Genomic DNA, 15942 nt, shown 5'->3' with positions numbered 1-15942 from the left:
TAAGGAGAAAAACTGCTTTGGAAAAACATGCTTTTGACTCTCATTCCTCCCTAGGGCATTGCTGGGACAGAGCTCTGTAAACTTTCATGCACATGGGCCAAGAGTTGTTAGGTTAGTCTAGTATTTTCATGGTTTTGGCAATTGTAGAAATAATTAGTGTTGGAATAAAAAAAATACTCAGTTTCATCATGTCAAATAATTCTTTATGAAGAAGGTGAAGGGTCACATTCACCACTTATGACCCTATATGTACCTCAGGAATTCTCTTCATGGCTGTGCCTAATATCTCTCCCAGGCCTGTAGTACTTTAATGGAGAAACAGTCTTCATGAATTGCAAATAAGTATATGGAGACAAGGGCAGTAGTTCATTTCTGCATTTACACTTATATATAATCTTATGTAATCTAATTGTGTTCAATATGCTTCAAAATACAGTAAAGTTTTGCACCATATAATTAAGCCCTTCAGAATGTATATAGGAATATATACAGCACCTGTGTATTGCGTGTGTGTGTGTGTGTGTGTGTGTCTGCGTGCTTCTTTTATCTTAAATTGCTTCTACCCCATGTGTTAGCTTTGTTCCTAATTTTCTCTCAGCTGCTGATAGAAAGTTGTGCATTTGCTGATGACATGTGTGAGGAACATTGTATTGTATGCATACATGTGAAATGAGAATTGAATGCATATTTAAAATTTCATACTTCATCTCTCACCTCACCCTCTTTCTAATTCTTCTCTTGGAACGACACCTCCTTGAATGCAGGAGGCCATTCTATCATCTCTGCATTTTGATGACCAAGCCTTGGTCATGTACACTCTTGCAGGAAAACTCTCCAATTTTAGCCAACAACCCAAGACCCAGAGGAAAATACACACACTCTGGATATCATGATATGCCATACAGTGCTGTGATCATAGGAGGATTCTTCATCCCCAGTAATGTTTGCAAATGGGCTTTTCCTTGGCAGTTGTTGAAGCTGAAGGACAGGCATAAGTGGAAAGAGAGAGAGCCATCAGATGAGAAGTGGGGGGTGGATGTGTACTCAGCAGTCCTCATTTTTCCTCAATCTCCCTATCCTCAATGTTTCTTTTTGGTTGAAATTAGTTTTTTGTTGTTTGATTTTTGTGGCCACCATGTCATAGGTTCAAATGACGAGAAGTGTCTTTCCATGAACCCTCCTAACGAAATGGGAATTTTCTTAACACAATCAAGAGAGGTGTATGATGTATTTCAAGGGTGGCTAGGGTATGGGCTCTTTGCAACTCATCCCAAAGATTTGGTTCTATCTTTATGAAAGCTATATCTAGTTCTTCAATAACATATGCAAACATGGGTTTACAGGTCCCTATGATTTTTGTGTAGGTCACACATATAGTGGTAAGTTTATTGTAAAATTCTATGTAAGTACAGTAAATGAAATTCTAGCTCAATTTTGGTTCAACAAATACAAATCTATCCATAGACTTTTCAGAAGTAAAAAAAAATAAATTAGATGGTGTAATAAGCTCTGAGTTTTTTACATATGGATATTTGCCTTTTTCCTAGACTTTAATCTCTTCAACTAATTTAATCTGTATGTCCCATGAGTTACTAAATCTATTCTACATATAAGTGATGGATTCAGATAATGTAGAATAAAATCCAGACAAATCCATGTTGCTGTGGATTCGTTCTGAGAGGAGTGCGGTGGGGGCAAGAGGCACGGAGTCACCACACAGACACCAGGTGTTGGGTGAAAACAGGCCAGAGGTGAGCAGCCTGCAGACTCATTTATTTCAGTTGTTACAGCAGCTTATATAGCCAAGGCAGCCAATCTGGTCAAGGGGTGGTTTATGCCCTAACCAATCTCAGCCTGTTGCCAGACAGGCTCCATTGCCAGGTGGGTTCTGAAGCCATTCCTGAGTAACTGACACTCACTTGCCAGTGGCCATCTTGACATGGCCTTCTTATTCCACCACATTTCCCCCTTTTTGTTTATTTTTGAGCAATGGGAGACATGATCCTTGAAAATACCATTGTTGACCCTTTCCATGTGGTCTCCCTAGGTGGCTGTGCCTCTCTTAGGTTGTCCCCAGGGGATCTTACCCATCATTGACTAACCAGCCCTCAAAATGGGAGACCACAGGAGTGCTTGCTCAGATGGGGGTAGGAATGAGGAACAATGGTAATCAGGAATGGCATGACCACACACAGGCTGTGGGCCATTTGAGTGGCTGACCTGAGCTAAGTGGGGTATAAAGCAGCAGCAGATGTGGCTGTGGGCAGGGTAGGATGATAGGGCATCAGCTTTACAATCAGTGCCAGGTGCATCTGCTAACAAGGCAGATTCTCAATTGCTCAGCTGGTTCTGGTTGACTATCAGTTGCAGCCTTGATGTTTCTGCTGGTACCCAAAAAGGCTGTCTCTCATTCTCTGGAAAGACACAAGCATATCCTCAGCCCTTTGTTAGCAGAGGGTGTTGTCCCTTCCATTCTCCAGTCAGTGAGTCTTTCCACCTAACCACAGGGGCTGGGGTCTGGGATGGAGAGGATCCCTGGTGTTTATAAGCTGGGATGACCCTTTGGGAATCAAAGTAATCAAAAGTAAGAAAATTGGGCATGTTATGAGGGCTAGTGGAGGGCTCTATGTGTCCCTTTTCCAATTGTTCCTGTACCAATTCTCTAAGGATGCCAAATTTGGATTGTAATATTGGCTACTGCTCTACCTAGATGTTTCCTGTTTTTTCTCATTCAATGGGGATTGGGCCTGGCTTTTGTATGAGGTGAGAAGTGTGTTCTATGGGGGTGAATCTTACTTGTAGGCTCTTCATCAAAGCTGTTGGCTCATGGAGATTTGTGATCCACAGTAAGAACCACTTGCATTTGTGAGAGAACATCTCTCCCCCATAAGGTCATGGAAACCTCAGCAATTAGTGGAAAGATGGTTCCTGTATCTCCACAGTCATCTCACCAAGTTACAGGCGTGATGACCTGATCAGCCAACTTTAATCCTCCAATGCCTTGGAGGTTGGGCCAAGGGAATTTTCTTCCAATGGTGCATTTTCCTTGCATTCCTAGCTTTTAAGACAGTGGAATCCACCCCCATATCAATTAAACCCAAAAAGGCAATATCATCAAAGTATAGGGTCAATTTTTGCCTCAGATTGAAGATGGGCATCGACCAGTTAATGGTGGTGGAACTCCCACTTACCTGCTGGGCCGAAGGTTGCCCCACTGGGAGTTTAAAGGCTTGGTCTTGCAATATCTTTCCCAGTGAAAGCCTTTTTAAAATCTGGAACACAGTGTTTTGGGCTTGCCCTGTCAGTAGTTGGGCAGTTTTGCTGTAGGTGTCCTGTTTCCTGACATCCCCAACAAATTGGAGGATAATTAGACTTCCTTGTGTTCAGTATGTTAATGGATGCAGTTAGGGATTATACGGTGTATCAACAGGGTTTACCTGCTTTTTAGCTACTATCCAATGAAGAAAGGCTTTCATTACAGACAGGGGCAATTGCAACATTTGCCTCTTTGGTAGCACCTTCCGAAGCTAATTGTTTGACCAAGTTGTCTTGATCAGGACCAAGTGGCAATCTTTTCTGTACTGTCTCCAAGACTCTGGTGAGGAAATCAGGGAATGATTTGCCTGGGCCTTGAACTAGGTTTCTAAAGAGCTGACTATAATTAGGAAGATTTATAGTTTATGGCTCTAAGTGCCAAATCTCTAACCTGATCAAAATAGGCACCTACTCTAATGCGGGCCTGTTCATGAGGATATATGTAGGTGCCATGTCCTGTCAGCATATCAGAGGTTACTGCAATTCCATAGGCAGCATTATTCCTTGCCACAGTTACAGCCTCTTCCTTTCCACTGTAAGGACTATGGTCTTGACAAACATGCTTTGAGCAGTGTAACCCAGTCAAAATGAGTTTGAATGTTCATTGCCCATTGTGTGAGCATCTGTTCAAAAGAGGGAGAGTTGGGACCTGACTCTTGAGAAGGCTTCTTTAGCATAGTAAGGTCATTTACTGGCATTAGAATCCAGGCCCTGAATTCTGTGTCTGTTCCTACATTAACAGCAAACATGCAGGTGGGATGGATTCTAGCAGCTGCCCTGAGAGCCTGGGGTGCCTGGGGACTGCCACAAATGTGGGGATACTCACTGGGTACAGATGGGATGACTTCACATGGGTTATTGCTTTGAGGTCATCTAAGTTCATCCCATGGGTATTTGGGGAGTGGCTGACTACGCATTGCTGTGTTGTCTGCTGTCATGTCATTTTCACTGTCAGAGTTCTCTCCCCAAGTCATCAATTGTTGCCTGTGAGGCAGAGGCCTGGAGTGACAGGCTCTTATAATTCACAGATTCATTATGTTTGGTAATCTGTGTGGGTTTCTGACAGGGGGTACCATTCCCATGTTTGAGCACTTAAGAGTGGCATGCCATGCCAACTCTAGACAAAGGAAAGAAACCCACAGCACTGCTGCCAAAACAAAACAATTCCTAGCACCTCAGTGGCTGATGGCATTATGCAGGGTGTTCCCTACATTAGACAAACAGACAGTGATGTATCAGATCATATGTATGTCCTGTGCTTAGTGGGGGACTTCTTTGACTCATTAGGTCAAGACCATCTGCTCAAATGGTGTCTCCAAAGTGTCACCTCTCTTGAGTGAGGGAAGAAGACTTGGTTCTGAATTCGGGGATGAGCAATCCCTTATATGAATTTGCTAGATGGATTCACTGCTGAATTGTACCAGATATTTAAAGAGGAAATAATTCCATTTTTCCCAAACTTCAAAACAATTGAAAGAGAGGGAATCCTCCCAAATTGTTTATATGAAGCCAAAATCACCTTAATCCCTAAGCCGGAAAAAGATGCAGCATTGAAAGAATATTACAGACCAATATCCCTGATGAACATAGACACAAAAATCCTCAATAAAATTCTGGCCAATAGAATACAACAACACATCAGAAAGATCATCCACGCAGACCAAGTGGGATTCATCCCTGGTATGCAGGGATGGTTCAACATTCGCAAATCAATCAATGTGATTCACCACATTAACAATCTGCAGAAGAAAAACCATATGATTATCTCAATAGATGCAGAGAAAGCATTTAATAAAATACAACACCCTTTCATTATGAAAACTCTAAGAAAACTGGGTATAGAACATTCCTCAATACAATCAAAGCAATTTATGAAAAACCCATGGCCGGCATCCTATTGAATGGGAAAAAGTTGGAAGCATTTCCAGTGAGATCTGGTACCAGACAGGGATGCCCACTCTCACCACTGCTATTCAATATACTTCTGGAAGTTTTAGCCAGAGCCATTAGGCAAGAAAAAGAAATCAAAGGAATACAAATCAAGAAGGAAGAAGTCAAACTATCCCTCTTTGCAGACGATATGATTCTTTACTTAGGGGATCCAAAGAACTCTACTAAGAGACTATTGGAAATCATAGAAGAGTTTGGCAAAGTAGCAGGATATAAATCAATGCACAAAAATCAACAGCCTTTGTATACACAAGCAATGCCATGACTGAGAAAGAGCTGCTAAGGTCAATCCCATTCACAATAGCTACAAAAACAATCAAATACCTTGGAATAAACTTAACCAAGGATGTCAAAGATCTCTATGATGAGAATTGCAAAACCTTAAGAAAGAAATACAAGAAGATACCAAAAAATGGAAAAATCTCCCATGCTCATAGATTGGAAGAATCAATATCATCAAAATGTCCATTCTCCCAAAAGCAATTTATAGATTCAATGCAATACCAATCAAAATACCAAATACATTCTTCTCAGATCTGGAAAAACTGGTGCTGAAATTCATATGGAGACACAGGAGACCTCAAATAGCTAAAGCAATCTTGTACAACAAAAACAAAGCCGGAGGCATCACAATACCAGATTTCAAGATATACTACAGGGCAGTTATAGTCAAAACAGCATGGTACTGGTACAGAAACAGATGGATAGACGAATGGAACAGAATAGAAACACCAGAAATCAATCCAAACATCTATAGTCAACTTATGTTTGATCAAGGAGCTAAACCAATTCCTGGAGCAAGGACAGTCTATTCAATAAATGGTGCTGGGAAAACTGGATTTCCATGTGCAGAATCATGAAGCAAGACCCCTATCTTACACCTTACACAAAAATCTAATCAACATGGATTAAAGACCTAAATCTTTGTCCTGACACCATTAAGTTATTAGAGAACATTGGAGAAACCCTTCAAGATATTGGCACAGGCAAACAATTTCTGGAAAAGACCCGGGAGGCACAGACAGTCAAATCCAAAATCAACTATTGGGATTGCATCAAATTGAGAAGTTTCTGTACTGCAAAAGAAACAGTCAGGAGAGTGAAGAGACAACCGACAGAATGGGAAAAAATATTTGCAAACTATGCAACAGATAAAGGGTTAATAACCAGAATCTACAAAGAGATCAAGAAACTCCACAAAAACAAAACCAACAACCCACTTAAGAGATGGGCCAAGGACTTCAATAGACATTTTTAAAAAGAGGAAATCCAAATGGCCAACAGGCACATGAAAAAATGTTCAAGGTCACTAGCAATCAGGGAAATGCAAATCAAAACCACAATGAGGTTTCACCTCACCCCGGTTAGAATGGCTCACATATAGAAATCTACCAACAACAGATGCTGGCGAGGATGTGGGGAAAAAGGGACACTAACCCACTGTTGGTGGGAATGCAAACTGGTCAAGCCACTATGGAAATCAGTCTGGAGATTCCTCAGAAACCTGAATATAACCCTACCATTCGACCCAGCCATCCCACTCCTTGGAATTTACCCAAAGGAGTTTAAATTGATAAAGAAAAAAGCGGTCTGCACCCTAATGTTTATTGCAGCACAATTCACAATAGCCAAGACCTGGAACCAACCTAAATGCCCATCAACGGTAGACTGGATAAAGAAATTATGGGATATGTATTCTTTAGAGTACTATACCGCAGTAAGAAACAACGAAATCCAGTCATTTGCAACAAAATGGAGGAATCTGGAACACATCATGCTGAGTGAAGTAAGCCAGTCCCAAAGGGACAAATACCATATGTTCTCCCTGATCGGTGACAACTGACTCAACACCAAAAAGGAAACCTCCTGAAGTGAAATGGACACTATGAGAAATGGTGACTTGATCAGCATAGCTCTGACTGCTAATGGACAACTTAATACATTATCCCTCATAGTATTTTTTTTTGTCTGTTCTACTTAATATGACTGGTTTAATTCTGTAATTATCACACAGTTATTCTTAAGTGTTGAAAATTAACCGAAATGTGATCCCTGTTAAACATAAGAGTGGGAATAAGAGAGGGAAGAGATGTATAATTTGGGACATGCTCGGGCTGACTTGCCCCAATTGGTAGAGTTGGAAACATACCAGGGGATTCCAATTCAATCCCATCAAGGTGGCATGTGCCAATGCCATCTCACTACTCCAAGTGATCAATTTCAGTTCACAATTGATCATAATGAAAGGACTAAGAGTCAAAGGGAGCACATAAACAAGTCTAGTATCTGCTAACACCAACCGATAGAATAAATAAAGGGGAGAGTGATCCAACATGGGAAGTGAGATACTCAGCAGACTCATAGAATGGCGGATGTCCTAAATAGCACTCTGGCCTCAGAATCAGCCCTAAAGGCACTCGGATCTGGCTGAAAAGCCCATGAGAGTATTTCCGGCATGGAAAGCCAAGACACTCTGGCAAAAAGATCTCTGTGAGTGAGATCCCAGTGGAAAGAACAGGTCTTCAAAGAGGGAGGTGCCTTTCTCTGAAGGGAGGAGAGAACCTCCACTTTGACTATGACCGTGTCTAAACAAGATAAGAGTCGGAGAACTCAAGGGGCTTCCATAGCCTTGGAAACTCATAACTGGTGCATAGGGAGATTACTGATGCCATAAACAGGAGTGTCAATTGGTAAAGTCAACAACAGGAGTCACTGTGCACTTACTCCGCATGTAGGATCTCGGTTCTTAACGTGCTGTACACTGAGGCTTAATGCTATAACGAGTACTCAAACAGTATATTTCACTTTGTGTTTCTATGGGGGTGCAAACGACTGAAATCTTTACTTAATGTACACTAAACTGATCTTCTGTAAAAAAAAAAAAAAAAAAAAAAAGAAAGAAAGAAATTTTCAATTCCCAACTTGACTCTCACTGGGATTAAACATGACAATAGGTCTGATCTGATTTCATCATCATTTTAAAAAAATCATCTATTATTTTTCACTTTATGTTTCTGTGTGGGAGCAAACTGTTGAAATACTTACTTAAGGTATACTAAGCTGATCTTCTGTATATTAAGATAATCGAAAATGAATCTTGATGTGAATGGAAGGGGAGAGGGAGTGGGAAAGGGGAGGGTTGTTGGTGGGAGGGACGGTATGGGGGGGGGAAGCCATTGTAACCCATGAGTCGTACTTTGGAAATTTATATTCATTAAATAAAAGATAAAAAAAAAGAAATTATGGAATTTGTACTCTATAGAATACTATACAGCATTGAAAAAAATGAAATCCGGTTATTTGCAACAAAATGGAGGAATCCTAAAAACATCATGCTGAATGAAATAATCCAGTCCCAAAGGGATAAATACTATATATTCTCTCTGATCTGTGACAACTAATTGAGCACCTAAAAGGAAAAATGTAGAAGTGAAACAGACACTATGAGAAACAATGACTTGATCAGCCCTTGTCCTGACTGTCAAGGAACAACTTACTATTCTGTTCCTTTTAGTATTTTTTATTCTACTTAATACCATTGATTGAACTCTTTAATTAACACACAATTATTCTTAGGTATTTAAATTTAACTGAAAATTGATCCATGTTAAATATAAGACTGGGAATAAGAGAGGGAGTAGATGTATATTTCGCACATGCTCACTTGGACTTACCCCTAATGGTGGAGCTAGAAATGTACTAGGGGATTCCAATTCAATCCCATCAAGGTGGCATGTACCAATGCCATCTTAATATTCAAAGTGATCAGTTCATAATTGATCACCTTGATAGGGTTAAGTGTCAAAGGGATCACATAAACAAGTCCAGTGTCTGCTAATAACTGATAGATTAAAAGGGAGAGAGTGATCCAACATGGGAAGTGGGATACACAGCAGACTCATAAAATGGCAGAGTCCTAAATAATACTCTGGCCTCAGACTCAGCCTTTATGGCATTCAGATCAGGCTAAAAAGCCCATGAGAGTTTCTCAGGCATAGAAAGTCAAGACACTGTGGCAAAAAATGACCTAAATAAAAGATCTGTATGAGTGAGATCTCAGCAAAAAGAATGGACCATCAAAGAAGGAGGTACCTTTCTCTGGTGAGAGGAGAGAACTTCCACTTTGACTATGAAGTGGGTCTACTTTTAAGAACCCTGGAAATGCGAATACAGACCCTGGTAGGTAGCTTGATTTGATTATGTAATTGGTTCCTGGCACATTCTTGGGAGATTTGAATTGAGTGCTAGACTCCTATGCTTCACCACATCCAATCAGGTGCAGCAGTATGGTGGGTATTTTGTGACTATACCAGTGAAGGGGTTTGAATTCTCTGCCCCTCTTGTTACTTATTCTGTCAAATGCACACTAAGATTTAAATCTCTTAGTTTCACAGGGAAAGTGAACAGGAAGTCCACAGCCTACAGAATGCATGTCACAGTCTGGTGATCCAGACAAGGACACAGCTCGAAGCCAAAGGGAGAGATTTCTAAGTCAGTCACAGTGCTGAGACCTCGCCTATGTGTCTCTGTGGTCAGAGCAGGTCAGAACTCTGTGTCCTTTTATTGCTATATCCCTCTCCATCCCAGGAAGTCAGGGAAACCCCCAGCCCTGATGCTCTGCACTGTGACTGGGAAATAAATTGTAAAGGATGTGTGGAGGTTAACATCTGTGCATTGTCTCTCCTGATGCCAGGATTTGAATTGTCTTTGTGCATGGTTCTGACTTTTCTTCACCAGGATGTGTGAAGGGCTGACTGTACCCGAGGTCCAAGTGTTCTATTCCTCTCCTATTGAGCTTACCTGAGTATTGGAGCCTCCTGCCTGCCAATATCCTAAGTTATGATTGTCAATGGGCTTTCTCTGGGTCAACAGTTTCTGAGCACAGGACCCTTTATTGGAAAAGGGCTTGCACTGAGATATTTGGAGAGGATTAGTTTTCTGAAAGACCCGGATATATGACAAGATGACCTTTGGGGGAACACATGACAGGATAAGTGGGTGAAGTGGGAGGCAACTCTGGAAGAGAGCACGTCACTATGAGCATGGTGTGGTCAGAATAAGACTTGCCCTGACCATCTCATGGTGTGCAGGAAGGATATCTACTCTCATCCCTGTCCTTGAGAAAAAGTAAACACTGATTTAGATGTTATCGAGAGCATACTCATGCCTGGGCACACTTGGTAGCCAGTCTCAACAAAGGTGAGCCTTCCCACAGTGAGCTGGGGACACACAGGATACAGGCAGTCAAGTAGTCTATAAGCCCTGGCCATGGCCATCCATGCCCCTGAGCTGCATCTCTATTAAAAATATATGTTTGCTTTACTTTAGATGTTTTGTAGAGAATTCTAAAAGTATGCTTCCCTCTGTTTCTATAAATTGACATCTAAAACTGATTTAGATAAGCAGATTATCTTAATAGACTTCAATACATTAAAATTTCTATGATCCAACTTGGTGGAAATGATTTGCCATAATGTTTAGAATGTTTACCTTATTTCAGTATTGTCATTTTTAAGAACAATGGAAGTTTTATTCAAGTGTTTTAGTATTTGTGTAAGTGTGAAAGATTCTGGGATGAGTGTACTCATTAGCAAAGCAATTAAACCATTAGAGAATATTATCATTGCTCAATATTATTAATGACTATCATTACTTAGTTTTAGAAAACATTTTTAACAAACATAATATAAAATAGTTTATGAAATAGACACAAGAAAATAGTCATTAAAAAGTAATCAATTAAGTAATTTCATGTAAAACTCATATCACATAAAATACTAGTATACTGGTTAAAGTTTATAAGTTATATTTGCCTAGAAATTTAACACTCAACATATTTAGATTTAAATATATTGTGTATTTGGATAACAGAGAGTATTGTTTCTTCAGTATCCTCATTATTTTCATAATATCCACATGGGCCTCGGCAGATCAGAAGTCCCCACCCTGCGGGGAGAAGAGGGATTCGGGCAGCCCCAGCGTTGGGCATTGAATGTGGGGGACTGGGATGGGCTCAGGGCTGCAGGGCTGCAATGAGTTAGGGGCTTTGTGTAACAGGTCTCGCTGGTCTCAGCTGACCGAGTCCCATTCTCCTGCAGGCCACAAGGGACACAAGGCAACCTCCCCAAACGGCAGAGACTGCAGCAGGGTCCCAGGCCAGGTAAGGCATTTTCTATGCTCTCCCCTGACTGCCCCCACTAGGAAAGGCTCCCCCTTCCAAGGCTGACTGGAACGGGGGAGGGACTTTCTCTAGGATGCCCAGGCCTGCAGCCACCTCCGCGCTGGGAGCAACTATGCCCCTCCACTGGGACTCCTGCGGGACAGCTGCCTCCCCTCAACACACTCCGTGTTCCCCTAGGTGCAGAAGCTGCCCAGGAATGGCGGCCGTGTCCATGCCATGCTGTAGCGGTGCCCCGTGGAAGCTCGAGGGTACGTTTTGGGGTCCACATGACTTGTTGGGATCCAAGGTGTAGGGAAAGTCCATTGGTTGAGCTTGCTGAGGGTGTCAGGACGGTGAGGTTTCTGGGTGGTCATGCAGGGCTGGATTGGGGGCTGGGTTTGCAGTTCGGGCTGTGGCCTGCCTTGTGCCCTGCCAGCCACTGCATGACAAGCCCTAACTGCTGGCTTTTCCTCCCCAGGGCCCGCAGAGTGCCAGCGCCCAGATGATCGTGGTGGTCCTGGAAGCGGGAACAGAGCTGCAGCTTTGGCTGGGAGCTGAGGGCCTGGTGCTGGCCCCACAGACAGCCCTGCAGCTCATGCTGGGCCATGTGGTGGTCGTGGTGGTCCCTGAGCAGGTACTGACAGCAGCAGAGGGGCTCTGGTTCCCTGGCCAGGCCCGCTGACTCCTGCTCACAGGTGTTGACCCCACCTGGGAGATCAGCATGGAAGACGGGTCTGCCGTTCCCCAGGGAGCAGACAGGGCGGCTGGTGCTCCCCACGGTCCCCAGCTACCGTCAGCACGCCCAGCCAATGCAGCACCAGGAGCCCGCTCCTCTGGCCACCCAAACACCCTCTTCCTCACCCCTCGCTACAGCTACAGAGCCGCCGCCCCTCGGGGCACCTCCCACATGCCCAATCCTCACCCAGAGAGGCATCCTCTGCCAGCTGAGTTCCAGTTGAGTCTCCATGGCCTGGAATCCCTGGCCTGCTCTGCCCTCAGCCTTCTGCCTCCCTCTCCCTCCCCAGCCCAGGGCCCAGAGCCCCTCCCATCAAGGCCCGCCCCAGGCCAGGCTGCAATGCATGCAGAGGTCTCTTCCAACACTGATGCCCCCAACCCCTGGGAGCCCTCAGGCCCCACACAAACTGCAGACAAGCTGACAGCAAGACCATGGACACCTGCCCCTTCTGGGATTGCCACCTCCCTGACTTCACGCCCCGCTGAACGAGGGGGACACTGTGGGTTTGGGGGGCTGTGGAGAAATGCCTTGGGCTCTCGCCAGACTGTCACCACCTGGAGATGCTTGGAGGAGAAGTGGAGCTCCGGATTCACTGGATTGGGGGTGGGGGTGGTGGTGGGATGCTGCCAGTGACCCTCCCGTTGTGCTGGCTGGGGAAGATGGTGGAAAGGCTCCTAGCACTTGCCTTGTTAGTGGCTGAAAGAAGAGACTCCAAGTTCACTCCATAGTGAGAGAACTCACCAACTGTGACCCGCTGGGAGGATTGTCTCCACTGTTGTATCTGGATGAGAATTGTGTGTGCTGTCATTGTCTCTGTGGAAAATTCACCATCAAGAACTGAGACTTACACAGACATTGGAACATGTTCTGCTCCATGATACAGTTTGCCCATAGACAATCATTCTCGTGTTTGTAACTCTTGTGAATCCTATCAATACACTTTGGTATTCAAATGTTCTATGGAGATGTGCTCTCTTTGTGATCTACTCCCTGGGTTGATCATTCAGAAAAAGGGGAGAGAGTCACAACGTGTGATTTCTTAGTTTCTAAGGATGCTACTTGGATACTTTGGCTGGAATACAACAGAAAAATGAGTTGTGTGTGTGTTCTATTTCTTTTCTATCCCAAGCATACATTTCAAAAGGCACCTTGCAGATGACCACAAAGGGATACCTATTGTTTGTAAAGAGTGATTTTATTTCTTTGACAGACATAGAGAGAGGTAGGTGCAGAGAAAGAGACTGGGAGGGAGGGAGAGAGGGTGAGAGAGGGTGAGAGGGGGGAGAGGGAGAGAGAGAAAGAGAGAGGGCGAGAGAAAATCTTCCATTTGCTGGTCTACTCCCCAGTGGCAAGAGCCCTCCTGGGTCTCTCACAGGGATGTCAGTGCCCAAGCATTTGGGCCATCCTGTACTGCATTCCCTGCCCTGGCCATGGCAGAGAGCTGCATCAGAATGGAGCTGCCAGGACTCAAACCAGCGCCCGTATGTGTGCTGGCACTTCAGGCAGCGGCTTTGCATGCTATGCCAAAGCACTGGCCCCTGGAGGATTTTTTTATTTATTTGACAGATAGATTTATAGACACACACACACACACACACAAACCCACACACACACAGAGTAGACAGACAGAGACAGAGAGAGACAAATAGAAAAGTCCTCCCTCCTTTGGTTCGCTTCCCCAGATGGCTGCTAGGGCTGCTAATGTGCCGATCTGAAGCCAGGAGCCAGGTGGGACGCCTTTTTTTTTAAGATTTATTTCTTTTATCTTAAATGTAGAGTTCCAAAGTGGTAGGTCTTCCATCTGCTGGTTCACTCGCCAGATTGCTGCAATGGTGGGCAAAGCAGAGCGAGGTGAGGTGGAAGACGCAGCCCGCCAGCGGTGGATGGGGTCCCAGCTGCCTCCACCTCCCCTTCTCCTGGGTGAGGCTGCCTCCCACTGGGCACCACTGTCATCCAGAAGGTTGGAGCCAGGTGCACGGGGACCACGGGCAGTTTGTGGGGATGAGAAAGCAAAGCTGTGTGTTGCAGGGTTTGCTTTTCTTGGAGAGCAGAGTCACAGAGAGTGAAGGAGAGAAGGGGAGGTGGAAGATGGTGTCACACTTGCTCTTTCAATTGTTCTCAGTAACTCTTTCTTTGAAATCAATTAAGAAATGTTTCAGAACAGTCTGGTCTATGACCCCAAGAAAGTTCACATGACAAAGATTAGATGACATTGCCTGTCCCTCGACACCATGGAGTGAAGACCCATGAGATAATACTGTTTGAGGTTGTGGCCATGTTTGGAGTGAACCAGCAGGGGGAGGGCTTCTCCCCAGCCCTCCCCCCACCAGCCCTCCCCCCACCCCATCTGTAACCCAGCCTTCCAAATAGATCACTGAATCTGAAGGAAAACATCCTGTGAGTTATTGAGTGAAATGTGTGTGAAGGCAGAAGTATACCAGTGGACACTGGGGAGTCACAATCATTCTCTACTCACCAGGGAGGGCTGGCTTGCAGAATGGAAGGACACAGGTTCTCCCATCGTCACAAGTTTTGCCTGGCTGCTCTCAGTGTGGGATGCGCACACAGCCTGTGGATCCTTGGACAATGCTGCTGGAGCTCTGTCGATGGCTCGTCCTTACGAGAGGAAGACAGTACACAACCAACTCATCAGGAACTCCACAGCTCCTGGGATAAATGCAGTCACTTTCCCCGGTCACAATCCCATCAGCGGTTAAGTCACAGGCCAAGGGAAAAATCTGGGTGGGAAACATATTTTCTCTCTAGAAAACAATAGCAAGTTTGCAGACACACCAATTTGCATAGGGCATCGGTTTTCATAGGCTACAGGAGAAACTGTGCTGCTGTTGTGGCCCAGGGGAGGGAGCCACCTGTGGAAATGCCCACATCCTATAGAGGCACAGGTTGGAGTCCTGGCTGCTACCCTTACAATCCTGCTCCCTGATGCGCCTGGAAAAGCAGTGGGAAGAGCCAGTGGATGCAAGATGGCTCTTTTCATTTCCCTTTCACACTGAACCTCCGCCTTTCTCAATCAATACGGAAGGAAGGATACCAGTATAAAAGATGGGAAAAGATTGATCTCAAACATTCCATCCTGGGGCTGGGGCTGTGCTGTAGCAGGTCAAGGCACGGCCTGCCATGTCAGCATCCCATGGGGAAGCTGGTTTGAGTCCTGGCTGCTCCACTGCTGATCCAGCTCTTTGCTACAGCCTGGGAAGGCCAGAGAGCATGGCCCAAGTCCTAGGGCCTGTGTACTCATGGGGGAGACCCAGTCGAAGTTCTTGGCTACTGGCTTCGGATCGGCACAGCTATGGCTTTGCAATTCACTGGGGAGCGAACCGGTGCATCGAAGAATTTTCTCCATCTCTGCCTCTCCAGGTCCCTCTGTGTAACTCCGACTTTGAAAAACATAAATACAAAAAAAAAAGAAAAGTGTTCTTTTAAAAATCCATTCCTGTCCTCCACTGGGACTCCTGCGGGATAGCCACCTCCCCTCAACAAATCCGTGTTCCCCTAGATGCACAGGCTGCCCAGGAATGGTGGCCGTGTCCATGCCATGCTGTAGCGGTGCCCCGTGGAAGCTCGAGGGTAAGTTTTGGGGTCCACGTGACTTGTTGGGATCCAAGGTGTAGGGAAAGTCCATTGGTTGAGCTTGCTGAGGGTGTCAGGACGGTGAGGTTTCTGGGTGGCCATGCAGGGCTGGATTGCACACCCATAACCCAGAAGAACCAAGCAGAGCTCTCAGGCCATACCCATCTCAAGTCTCCAAGGCTCCTCCAAC

Source organism: Oryctolagus cuniculus, assembly GCF_964237555.1.
Source record: "Oryctolagus cuniculus chromosome 16 unlocalized genomic scaffold, mOryCun1.1 SUPER_16_unloc_1, whole genome shotgun sequence".
Classification (NCBI taxonomy): domain Eukaryota; kingdom Metazoa; phylum Chordata; class Mammalia; order Lagomorpha; family Leporidae; genus Oryctolagus; species Oryctolagus cuniculus.
This window is presented reverse-complemented; position numbering follows the sequence as displayed.